This window comes from Cupressus sempervirens, chromosome 5 (assembly GCF_028749045.1).
Source record: "Cupressus sempervirens isolate cs-2001-9-10 chromosome 5, ASM2874904v1, whole genome shotgun sequence".
Taxonomy (NCBI): Eukaryota; Viridiplantae; Streptophyta; class Pinopsida; order Cupressales; family Cupressaceae; genus Cupressus; species Cupressus sempervirens.
The window spans coordinates 268,942,723-268,955,163 of NC_143122.1; the positions used below are offsets into that span (position 1 = coordinate 268,942,723).

The 12,441-nt window shown below is 36.1% G+C and overlaps 1 pseudogene; it reads right to left on the reverse strand.

Moving 5' to 3' along the window:
* LOC149555596 (uncharacterized) overlaps positions 1 to 12,441 on the reverse strand; it is an 80,104-nt pseudogene that overhangs the window by 32,168 nt on the left and 35,495 nt on the right.

Genomic DNA, 12,441 nt, shown 5'->3' on the forward strand with positions numbered 1-12,441 from the left:
AAGAATAATTGTGCAATATGTGATGCATCATGAGTACTCTTGCAGGGTATAAAGTATGCCATTTTGCTAAAATGGTCAACCACCACAAAAATGTTATCATAGCCCTGTTTTGTCCTTGGAAGTGCCATAATAAAGTCCATTGAAATAGCTTTCCATGGCCTAGAAGGTATAGGAAGGGGTTGATAAAGACCTTGATTAGTTGATGTACCTTTGGCTTGTTGGCATATGACACAAGTTTCCACAAATTTTCTGACATCATTTTGCATTTTTGGCCAATGGTAATACCTCCTAACTACTTCTAATGTTTTAGCTAGACCAAAATGGCCACTCGTTCCCCCACAATGCTTTTCTTTGATTATGTTACCCCTCATTGAACACCTAGGGATACATAACTGATGTCCTTTAAAAAGTAAGCCATCTTGAATGAGATATTCAGAGAAATTAGTGTTATATCTACTCACTAATGTAGTGCATACCTGATAGATGTTGCCAAAATCAGTATCATCTTTGTAGAGGTCTTTGAGGGTACTTATCCCAATGCTTTGGAGTTGTATTTGCTACACCGAAGTGATCCTTCTGCTCAATGCATCAGCCACCTTGTTGGCTTGACCCTTCTTATGTTTAATGCTGAAAAAATATGCCTGCAATTGTTCCATCCATTTGAGATGTCTGACATTCAATTTGTCTTGTGAATTTAGATAGCTCAAGGCATGGTTTTCAGTGAAAACTACAAATTCTCCATTTTCTAAGAGCTTGGACCATAGCATAAAGCTCTAGGTCATAGGTGGAGTATTTCCTTTTGGCATCATTTAGTTTCTCTGAGAAGAATGCAACTGGTTTTCCATCTTGACTTAGGACTGCCTAGATAGCTAGGTTTCTAGCATCTGTTTCCACTGTAAAAACTTAATTGAAATCAGGGAGGGTTAGTATAGGATATTGTACAATTCTAGATTTAAGGTATTCAAAGGCATCATTGGCTTGTTTTGTCCATACAAACTTAACTTTCCTTCCACCTTTAATAGTATCTAATATTGGAGCACACACATGGCTAAATTTTTTCACAAACTTCCTATAAAATGTGGTTAACCCATGGAAGCTTTTAACATCACTTTGGGTTTTAGGAGGAGGCCAGTTAACTATTGCTTCAAATTTTGAAGGATCCATTTTCAAAGTTCCTTGAGAGATCACAAATCCCAAGAATGCGAGTTCTTTCTACAAGAAGGTACACTTTTCAAGGTTGATAATCAGCTTATGTTCTTGCAACCTTTCAAATACCATGCTTAAGTGTTTGAGATGCTCTTCCAAGCTGCAACTAAATATCAATATATCATCAAGATACATAACCAAAAACTTTCCATTATAGTCTTGAAAGATCTCATTCATTAACCTCATGAAGGTTGAAGGTGCATTACTCAATCCAAATGGCATAACAAGCCATTCATACAAACCCTCTGTTTTTTTCCATTCATCACCTAGCTTTATCCTTATTTGATGATAACCTGATTTTAAATCAATTTTTGAGAAGTAGGAAGCACCCCCTAATTGTTCAAGCAGATCCTCTATTCTTGGAATTGGAAACCTATATTTAATGGTTCTCTTATTGACTACCTTGCTATTAGTACACAATCTCCATTTACCATCTTTCTTTGGAGCCAAAACAACAGACATTGCACAAGGACTAAGACTTTTTTGAATCAGACCCTTTCCTAACAATTCACTGACTTATTTAGCAATTTCAACATTTTGTGCAGGTGTCATTTTGTATGGGGCCTTATTAGGCAAAGAAGCACTATGTATAAAGTCTATTTGATGACTTATATCCCTAATGGGTGGCAGGGAAGTAGGTAAATCAGTTGCTACTACCTCATGATACTCTACAAGAAGTTTTTGCACCTCTTTCAGAATTGGCTTGTCTTTTTCAGACTTTACTTCCTCTCTAGGCTTATGTATCAAAACATACCCCTCATCTGATTCTTTAATTGCTTCAAACATCTCCTTTTCATTCACAACAACTAAAGGTTACTTTTCTTGTTTTTGATCAGGAAATGGTTTCAAGGTGTAAGTCTTACCATCCCTAATTATGGTATAGGTATTCTTCCTACAGCCATATGTTGCATCCATGTCATATTGTCGGGGTCTGCCAAGTAGCAGATGGCAGACATCCATCTCCACCACACCACACAAAAAAATGTCCTTAAACTCACCCAAGGAGAATTCCACCATTGTTTTCTCAGTCACAAGGGTTTTTTGACCTTTAGTAAGCCATGAAACATGATAGGGGAAAGGATGAAGAGTCTTAATTAATTCTAACTTTTGCACCATTTCTTTAGAAACTAGATTTTTAGTGGAACCAGAATCTATTAATAGGTTACATACCTTCCCTTGGCATTTGACTCTTTTTCTAAAAAATTTATTCCTTTGTGGAGGTTCTTAAGTGTGTGGCACTTGCAAAAATGCTTGCCTCATCATTAGTGCTATGCCCTTTTTTGCTTCAAGGTCTCTCTCCTCATGGACAAGTTGTGCTATCCTTTCACCTTCATTTTTATTTGCTTTCTCAGGGCACTTGTTGGAGTAATGTCTTGTTTGATTGTAGTTGTGACATTTTGGAGGCCTATCTGATCTTCCTCTACCCCTACCATAGGGTCTTCTACCTCTTGCATGTCCTCTTGAACTAGATTCTCCTTGTTCTTTGGTCTCTTGATCAAGAGACTTGTTTGATTTGTCTAACTTCCCTTTATTCCAAGAATTAGTTCTTGCTCTATCATTCCTTCCTCTACTCTTCCACCTTGTTCACTCCTCCTTTTGAACTTTTCTTCTACCTTAGAAGCCAACATGAAACATTTTTGGATAGTAGTTATGGTGGCTAGGCTCAATTCATCTTGAATTGACAATTTGAGTTCTTGCAAGTTTCAAGTTCTTTGGTTCTAGAATACTAGACTTCATCACAAGATTGTGAAATTATTTAATGTATGTTGAGAAATCCATGTCTTTTTGTCTCAATCCCATCCTCCTTTTATGGAGCTACACTTCATAATCTGTAGGTACATAGGCTTCTCGGAGCAAGGCCACCATCTTTTTCCATGTGGAGACCTAATTTTTACCTTACTTTACCCTATAATCTTGGATAAAGTTCCACCATACCAATGCAAATCCTCTTAGCCTAGACTTGGCTATCTTAACTTTTTGATTTTCAGGGATAGTTTCACAATCAAAGAAACTAGTTAGGGCATTCACCCAATCCATAGTAGCATCAGGATCCATCTTCCCATCATAAGTGGGCAAATCAAACTTAGCATCCAAGGATCTTCTTTCCATGGACTTTAGAGTCTTCACAAGAAACCTCTGATTTGGAGGGAATTCTTCTTCTTCTTCCTCCAAAAGGGGTTCATCATCACTCCCTTGTTCACATTCACCAGAGTTCCTACTGCTCCTTCCAAGCTCTACTTTAAGTCTGATTATCTCATCCCTCATCTGCCTTATCTCAGCATTGCTGAGATCATCCCTACTTCTTTTGTTAGTTTCCTCTTTTTTTTTCTCCCTTAAGTACTTCACAATCTCAGCATTTGTCATCCTTGACGACAATCCATCTCCTTCTTCCTTAGACATGATGGAAAAACTTCAAGCCTTAGAGATCTTAAGGCTCTAATACCACTTGATGTAGAGGTAAGGGGTTAATAAGCACAAACCTAGGTTATGCTAATCACTAATCCAACATGACTAGTAAAGCACCCAAACTTTTGCACCTTTGAACAATAACAAGATTAAAGGACCATTCCTAACCCATGCATCTATGGTTTGACAAAACTTGACTTTCACCCTCAAATGGTGTATTCACACATTTAGAACCTATCAACATGATAGGGGTTGAACACATGCCCAAAGGATCAAGGAATCACTACCCAGCAACAAGTTAGACCCAACTTCCAATAATTTGTCCTAATAATGTAGCAAAGGCCTAGTAGCCCTCCTAAAGCCAAATTGTTCCTTAAGTGCAAAATCCTCCAAAGGACCCTAAGAAAAAATCACCATTCTTAGCACCCTTTATTGAGTCACACATAATTCCAAAAGGACAAGTTCTAACATTACATTTTAGTCCTTCAAAACAACACTTCATGACAAGCCTAATTGCCCCAATTAGGTCTATTTTACAAAGGAACTACTAGAAATAAGAAGTGTAATGCAAAACCAACATAAGGAATAGTTAGATTGGATCATAAATAGAAGGATTCCAAGGTTTCATGACTTGGCTCAACCCCCAAGGCATGCATTTTAGCAAACAAAGACCATTCTTCAACAATTCTTTTCATTAGAGATCATAATCAAAAAATAACACACTGAACCAAAATGTCCCTAAGGTTCACTAAATGACATAGGGAAGCGATCCTTGACGAGGCATATCTCAAAGCTCGTACAAGGTATGGGTGCGATTCCAAGTCCTATAGGACTGTGTTGCAGAGACCTACAATAACCTCTCTCACTTTTTTGAGATCAGTATTGTACTACCAACAAGCCAACAATGCAAAAAGAGACAAAAATTGGAGCCTTGAAAATGGTCTTCATTTTTCATTATATTCGTGCTCATCTTAGAAGTTTAGAACAGAGCCTTTGCATGGTATTTTTACAATGCAAATTTTATTATACATGAAAATTCAAGCATTGCATAAATACCATTCTACAATGTTATTAACAATCTTCTTTAAAAAATGGAAGCACGTAGAAAGGTTATGATGAACTCAATGCTAGTTCCCAAATTTCTAACAACAAGACTTAAAGGTCAATATTTCCCAAAAAATGATTATGGGGAAAATGTTAAACCTGTCAATCTCAAGCAAAAAATTATCTACCTACCTCACCAATGTGAATCAGATTACATGAACACTATGAAAATTTATGAAGAGAAGAAGAGTTGCTCAATGAGGGAAAAAAAAATCAAAGTGTTTTGTTGCAATAATTGCAGCAATATACTTGGCAATATTGTATTCAATGGAAAAATTGGCCATGAAAAAATGCATTCCCAACAAATAAACTTTGAAGGGTAGAAATAATTACAAGAAATGACACAAAGCATCATCTCTACTCAACATTCACAAATGAGTGTATACTTATGCATTCTCCACTTTTGTCACTAAACATTGAATCCCAAAAACAACAAACAAAATTCCATCATAAATTGCAACCTTCTTGTCAAAAAAATGATAAAGAAAATAATCAGTAAAATCAGAACTAGAATTCTACCAAAAGGAAAATGATGCAGTACAAATACTTTACCATCTTTTCAGATATATGAGATGCCAATTCTTGCCACCAAACATAGCTATAGTAGTGCACAAAGCCTTCCCTCTACAGTGAAAAACATTTAAACATTTGTATTTTCTCTGATTAATTAGCATAATGTTTTCAACTAGTCATTGGTCCAAAAATATTTTTTAAATCCTACTTGTCTGTTACAATATATTAATCAGAATAACTAGATCTATGACATATGAGAATTCAACACATTGTGTAATGTAAAAATAGTAATTTAAAACACAAAGATCTTGAAAAAAAGAACTGGTCTCTAAATTATCAAATTTTAAAATATAGTTTTAACGTTTATTTCTAAGAAGATACATACAAAATACCACTGAGAGAACTACACCAAATGGATTTATATATGCAGCCAGTCCTATAGTAGGAATCTGTAGAGTGATATGAATGTAATAGATTATCCTTTCCAACTGAATCCACATCAACATAATAACACTCAAAATTATCTTTCCAAGGTCAATCCAGTGAGAGGCATTGCATACCTGGCTCTTATCACCACACTCTCCAAAAAAATATTGGGAAAAATATCTGCAAAGTGATATAGAAACCTTCACCATTACAAATAGTAATTCTTTATGGCAACCTAAGTTTATAAGTATGACATATTTGGTAATTTAATAATGTCTGGTCAAAACCAAATTACTTGCCTCGAGCAAATTTGGTGAAAAGAATTGCTAAAGAATGGTCTTTTTTGTTTTTGTACTGTACACTAAACTGAAACATCCCTAAGGGTCACTAAATGACATAGGGCAGCGATCCTTGATGGGGCATATCTCGGAGCTCGTGCAAGGTATGCAAAAAGAGACAAAAAATGTTATTAACAATCTTCTTTAAAAAATGGAAGCACACAAAAAGATTCTGATGAACTTGATGCTAGTTCCCAAATTTCTAACAACAAGACTTAAAGGTCAATATTTCCAAAAAATGATTATAGGGAAAATGTTAAACTTGTCAATCTCAAGCAAAAAACTATCTGCCTACCTCGCCAATGCGAATTAGATTACATGAACACTATGACAATTTATGAAGGGAAGAAGAGTTGCTCAATTAGGGAAAAAAAAATCAAAGTGTTTTATTGCAATAATTGCAGCAATATACCTAGCAATATTGTCTTCAATGGAAAAATTAGCCATGAAAAAAAAGCATTGCATTCCCAACAAATAAACTTTGAAGGGTAGAAATAATCACAAGAAATGACAAGAAGCATCATCTCTACTCAACATTCACAAATGAGTGGATACTTATGCATTCTCCACTTTTGTCACTAAACACTGAATCCCAAAAACAACAAACAAAATTCCACCATAAATTGCAACCTTCTTGTCAGAAAGATGATAAAGAAAATAATCAATAAAATTAGAACTAGAATTCTACCAACAGGAAAATGATGCAGTACAAATAGTTTACCATCTTTTCAAATATACGAGATGCCTATTCTTGCCACCAAACAAGGCTGTCGTAGTGCACAAAGCCTTCCCTCTATAGTGAAAAACATTTAAACATTTGTATTTTCTCTAATTAATTAGCATAATGTTTTCAACTAGTCATTGGTCCAAAAATATTTTATAAATCCTACTTGTCTATTACAATATATTAATCAAAATAACTAGATCTATGACAGATGAGAATTCAACACATTGTGTAATGTAAAAATAGTAATTTAAAACACAAAGATCTTGAAAAAAAGAACTGGTCTCTAAATTATCAAATTTTAAAATATAGTTTTAACTTTTATTTCCAAGAAGATACATAGAAAATACCACCGAGAGAACTACACCAAATGGATTTATATATGCAACCAGTCCTATAGTAGGAATCTGCAAAGTGATATGAATGTAATAGATTATCATTTCCAAATGAATCCACATCAACATAATAACACTCAATAGAAAATTATCTTTCCAAGGTCAATCCAATGAGAGGCATTAGATACCTGGCTCTTATCAACCCACTCTCCAAAAAAATATTGGGAAAATGTTTGCAAAGTGATATAGAAATCTTCACCATTACAAATAGTAATTCTTTATGGAAACCTAAGTTTATAAGTATGACATATTTGGCAATTTAATAATTTTTGGTCAAAACCAAATTACTTGCCTCAAGTAGGTTTGGTGAAAAGAACTATTGACGAATGGTCTCTGTTGTTTTTGCACTGCGCGCCAAACCGAAACGTCCCTAAGGGTCACTAAATGGCATAGGGTAGTGATACTTGATGGGGCATATCTCAGAGCTCGTGCAAGGTATGGATGTGATTCTAGGTCCTATAGGACCATGTTACAGAGACCTACAATAACCTCTCTCACTTTTTTGAGATCTTACTCTATTTTGATTTTGCGATGCCATCTCGGGTGATGCTGAAACTTGTAGTGTTGGCCAGTACAAAGTTGCCAACTGCCAAATCTCTCTCACCTTTCATCGTGGAATTGCACTATCTATTCTGTTAGCTATAGGTGGCTAGGTAAACCCTAGCCCCAAGCTTGTCCCATCCTATTAAGCACTCAAACATTCTCAGGAACGCTGAACCGAAACATCCTTAAGGGTTACTAAATGTCATAGGGTAGTGATCTTTGACGGGGCATATCTCAGAGCTCGTGTGAGGTATGGATACGATTCTAGGTCCTATAGGATCATGTTGTGGAGACCTACAATAACCTCTCTCACTTTTTGGAGATCTTACTCTGTTTTGATTTTGCATCGCCATCTCAGGTGATGCTAAAACTTGTAGTGTTGGCTAGTACAAAGTTGCCAACTACCAAATCCCTCTCAGCTTTCATCGTGGGATTGAACTATCTATTCTATTAGCTCCAAGTGGCTAGGTAAACACTAGCCCCAAGATCGTCTTGTCTCATTGAGCACTCAAACATTCTCGGGCATGCTAAACTGAAACATCCCTAAGGGTCACTAAATGCCATAGGGCAGTGATCTTTGACTGTGGCAACTGGATATGTCATCTCATCCAATGATGGAGACTTGTGATATCCTATAGGGAATCCTTATTATTAAGTTTAGATTCAACAACCTCTTCCCTCCTAAAATAATGTAGTTAGAAATTTAACACCTAGTGCATAGAATTTGGGCTCAAGGATCTTTTGATGAAAGGAATGTACATAGACTTTCCATTTGGTTGGAGTGTCACAATTTCCTTACCCACTAGTATAGTATCTTGGTACCAATCTAGTTTAAATTTTCCTCCTAAGTCCCTACAAAAACTCTTTCTTGACATGTCATTACTAACTAGGATATTAGGAACCAAAATAGTTATCTTTAGTGTCTTGCTTGGATGAGTGGCTAATGCAAATTGAGCATTTTTTATTTGTTGTACTAGGGGGGCCTTCTTATAATTCATAAAAGACCATTTACCAAATATTTTAGTTAGGGGGGAGGGTGGTGGATCTAAGGATTTCAGAACATACAAGGCATTGTGTTGTTAGAGGCCCTAGAGTTAATTATACAATTATTGATCTTATGGTTGTGTATGAACATAGAAATATAGAATGGTTTGAGCTTCATATTTAATGAGACATATTTTTTATATGAACCAACTTTAGCCTCAAATTTAAAAATGGAGGAATGAACTCCATAATTTTGACTGATTTCTAAAGATAAAACATTAGTTAATTATTTATCAACAACTTTAGGCACAAATTGATGACCTATGACATATTCAATCAACTTATCCAATTTGTTAGGGTTCGATCTAAGGTACTCACAGGGGGGATTTTTTAACTTTTGGATGACTTACAAAAGTATGGATTTTTTTAGCAAATGAGATTTTGGAGTCATTAAACTTTAAAATTTTGAACCAAAGTGTAAGAATTTGCCTAAGGGAAAAATTCACCCAGGAACTAAAAACTCGAACACAAGCACATATTAGACCAAAGAGAGAGAGAGTATGATCAAAATGACAATGTATTTTATATGCCATGATTAAGAGTACACTAGGAGTGCCTGTATATAAAGGCCTCTCAGGAAGCACCTAGAATGTCTCTTGAAACAACCAGAAGATAAGACAACTAAGCACCTTATCCAACATTCTAGATGAATGGATAAGAATGACAAAGTGTCATATGTGTGTAGAAGATTCCTGTGTTGTAGACAACATGTGCTTAAAAGAGGTGTAGACCCCTATGATGTCATCATGACAACACACAAGAGTGCACAAACTCCTAAGTGTCTCACAAATAAAATAATGCCAAATAATAAACTAATGCATTGACCTAAGTAAACTTAAGTAAGTCTAATAAGTAAATACTTATTTACACCAACACCCCCCCTTAAGTCCAACTTAGGGGAATGCACTTAAGCTTACGAAAGTAGGATGAAGATGTAGAATGGGTCCCAACTACGAGGCCATGTTAGGTACCCATGTACATAATGAAAATGCAAATCTCTCATAAAGTGGGGAAAGAGGGAAAACCTCATGGGAAAAACCCTCCCCCAAAAAGAGAGATAAATAAGGATGCATTGATGGATGGAGTAATCAAGACCCCCCCCCCTCCTCCCCATAGGAAGAAACAATGTCAAAGGTACACTCCTGAAGATGTATGCTCGCCTAAAACCTGCTCAAGTATCCCTGTACTGATGCTGAAGTCCACCCCTTCCAACTGTGCTGAAAAGAATTGTTAGAAAGGTTAATATTTCCTTGGATATATATTTTAATTGGGATATTCCAAGGGTCCGTACATGTAGTTTGTCCACTTGTACACATGTGGAGGACATGTCATTGTTTGTCCTTTATTCCACATGTAAGGACAACTCTTGTTTAATTTCTTTATTTAGTTTATCCTCCTTAAGAGGATTGTGACACTTTGCACACACCTATTATGAATGTGGCATTCATAGAAATGGGAGTTACAAATGCAACTCCTCTCTCATCTCTATATAAGAGATGCTCCTCCTTCTTTCTTCACAACACTCTTAGCACTTGATGTTATTGTATTGAGCTACTTTTGCTCCAACACACTCTCTCTCTCTTCTCTAGGCATTTGCCTTCATTCATAATACTCACAAGGGGTTTTCTTTGCTTTCCCCTTATAAATCCTTGTCTCCATTGTTGAACCATCTTGGTGTATGCTCTTGGAGTTGCTTATCTTATGGTAACATTGTTTCACACTTAACTTACTTGGATTGTTTCTCGTTCCTTGCTCAACATTATCATTTCTTACATGGTATCAGAGCTTGGTTATCTAATCCTTGTTTTAAGTTTTGTGGTGAAGGTTGCCATTCATTGGAGCACACCTTATTTGGAGACGTTATTGAGAGAAGAAGTTTGTGTTGTGATTTTAACTCTTTTTAACAAATCTTGTGTATGCAGGTTTCATATTTTTTATACTAACCCTCTTTGGAAGGCTTGCCGCCAAAGGGTTTTCTTGTAAAGTTTCATATTTTTTACTAACCCTCTTTGGAAGGCTTGCCACCAAAGGGTTTTCTTGTAAAGCTTCATATTTTTTTTACTAACCCTCTTTGGAGGCTTGCCACCAAAGGGTTTTCTTGGTAAATTTCAATTTTTTTTGTTTTGGACGGCATGCTGCCAAAACAAAAAGTATTACATTAGTAAAGTTTTATATAACTCTCTACTTTTTCTTACTTCATTTATACATTTTTTTTTTTACTTTAAAAAAAAAAACAAATATTTCACTATATTGTGTTTTTTATAAAAATATTGTAAAGCTTCATTTTATAAAAATAAAAAAAATAATTTTTGAATTTTGTCGGGCGGCTGCGCCACCCGCGCGCCACCCCCGCGCCGCCGCGCGCAACCGCCATCGACTGCAAAGACCGCGCGCAACCGTTGCAGACTGCAGAGACGCCGTTCCGCCGCGTGACACCCTCTCGCCGCTGTGAACCTGTTGCACCGTTGCGCACTGCTGTGTGCTACCAGTCTGCGCGGCAGTGAAGAGGGCGACGCCCTCTTCCCGGCGAAGTCTGCGCGAAGTCTGCCCTCACGCCCTCTGCAACTCTGCCCCAGATCTGCAACTCTGCCCTCTGCGCCACCAGTCTGCAACGCCGCTCGCAATATAAGCCCTGACCACCGCTTCCGCCGCCCCCATAACTCTAAGCGCAAACCTTTCCGCGCGGCCCGCGTCCAGGCCACGCGGCAACCGCCGCCTGCGCGGGCAGAGCCCGCATCCTCATCCAAAACACATTTTTTTTAAATTTCTCTAACCACCGACCAGGGCCGCCCTTTGGCCACGCGGCAGCCACCACCTGAGCTCCGCTCCCCCTTCTAAACTATTTTTAAATTTTCCCCCTCTTTGCCCACTTTTTTATGTTTTTCAAATTTTGTTTTATTTATTAAAAAATCAAACTCATAAAACCTGTTTTATATTACTGTTTTTATTTGTTTAACAAATAAAATTTTTAATTTTCTCTCACACAAATAAGTTGAAATTAAAAAATATTCTTAATCTTATATAAAAAAAAAAAAAAAAAAACAAAAAAAAACCAAATTTTTTTCAATTAATAAAATTAAAATTATTATTTTTCTCATTTAACATCATTTTTTTCAATTAATCTGATTTTCAAATTAAGGAAATTTTTTTCCAAAAAAAAAAAAAGAACAATTTTTTCTTAATCATGTCAACATTAATTCCAGAAATCAAACTTAATTATTCTAATTATCATTCTTGGAAAACTCATATCTCATTTATTTTTCGTTTTAAACATCTCTTCAAAATAGCCACTGACCCTTCTCTTGAGCCCGGTTCAGCGGCTACTCAAGATGAGAAAGATACTTGAAAAGCTAAAAACGAAGAAGCTTTAGGGTTAATTGGTATTTCCATTATTCCAGATTTATATGTCTTAAATGCTCACTGTTCTAAAGCTCATGATGCATGGTCCATCTTGAAAACCAAGTATGACAGTGGCGATGAATACCGCAAAATACAATTGCAAGATCAACTCGAAGATCTCAGGTATGCAGATTTTAAAAGTATGGATGAATTCCTCTTAAAATTTGATTCTCTTAAAAGTCAAATTATGGCTTTAGGTGTTCAATTAGAGGACATTCGTTTAATTCATCTTATTCTTAAAAAATGTCTTCCTAGACAGTTTCAACAATTTATAACTAATATTCATGCACAACTTGCTATTCCTACTTTAACTTCTCAGTTAACTTATGTTATTTTTCAAACT